Source organism: Priapulus caudatus, unplaced genomic scaffold (assembly GCF_000485595.1).
Source record: "Priapulus caudatus unplaced genomic scaffold, Priapulus_caudatus-5.0.1 Scaffold2453, whole genome shotgun sequence".
Classification (NCBI taxonomy): domain Eukaryota; kingdom Metazoa; phylum Priapulida; class Priapulimorpha; order Priapulimorphida; family Priapulidae; genus Priapulus; species Priapulus caudatus.
Window position 1 is genome coordinate 9051 of NW_014579514.1, and position 1393 is coordinate 10443.

Genomic DNA, 1393 nt, shown 5'->3' on the forward strand with positions numbered 1-1393 from the left:
ACGCACACACACATACACCCGTTCCCTCCTACATCTCCCATCCTTTCGCCTGCCCTCCTCCTCCTCCCTCCGCCTGCATCTCCTACTCCTTCCGTTTGCCCTCCTCCTCCCCCGATCCCTCCTACATCTCCCCCTCACTCCGCCTTCCCTCCTCCCGCTCATTCCGCCTGCCCTCCTCCCCCTCCCTCCGCCTGCCCTCCTCCCCCTCCCTCCGCCTGCCCTCCTCCCCCTCCCTCCGCCTGCCCTCCTCTCCCTCACTCCGCCTGCCCTCCTCCCCCGCAGCGTCAGGCTGGTGGCAGCGCTGGCCGTGTGTGACAGACACTGTGACAACAACGAGGTTACGATTAGCGCTGTTTGCAGAGAGACGCGCGAGCAAACAGAAGCTGTCGGCTTACCGGCGAAAGATCTAGAGAGAGAGAGAGGGAGAGAGAGAGAGGAGGAGGGAGGNGAGAGAGAGAGAGAGAGAGAGAGAGAGAGAGAGAGAGAGACGCTAACAGCAACCACAAGACGACACGACGGTGACGACAACGTCGAGGCGCGCACATTACCGATGCTCTCTTGTTTGTTTTTTCCAGCGCCACCGCGCGGCCTGCCAGCTCGCGTACTCGCGTAATTAACGGCTCTATCCATGTGATAAACAGAAATCTGTCTCTCTCCATGAATTTACAAATCATTGTGCAGTTACCATGGTTACTGTCCGCGCTGGCTCGGCCGCAAACTGTCCTAAGCCGTGACACATCAAACATTTAGCTTTGAGCGAAAGCGAGATTTCGAAAGAGGGAGGGGGAGGGGGAGAGCGATACAGAACGAAGCAGAAAGAGGGTGAAAAAGAAGGCCAGAGCGAGAGTGGAATCATGAAAGGGCGACCAAGCAAGCGAGCGAGCGAGAGGGAGAGGGAGAGAGAGAGAGAGGGAGAGAGAGAGAGAGAGAGATAGAGTGAGAGAAAGGTAGAGCAAGAGAAAGAAAGAGTGAGAGAGAGGGGGGGGGAGAGGAGAGAGAAAGAAACTCACTCCTCCCGCACCCCCCCCCCTTCCTCCTCGCATATGAGATAGTATATACGAGACAGAACCAACGTATGAGACAGATACTCAACTAGAGAGATACCCGATGAGACAGACAGACACACAGCCACACAAGTGACAGACGCGAGTGATCCCTGCCGACCACTAGCGAGTAGATCTCACGCGCGTGGAGATTTAGTAAATAGTTAACACGCTCAGCTGCTGCAGCGAAGAGTCAGCCACCGCTGTCACACGTTAAACTTGTTGCCGCGTAGACGCACACACTCAATCAGCCAGGGTGAGCTAACAGGGTGAGCAGACGACGGGGTAGCAATAGCAGCAGCAGCAGCAGCAGTAGCAGTAAGAGCAGCAGCAGCAGCAGCAGTAGCAGT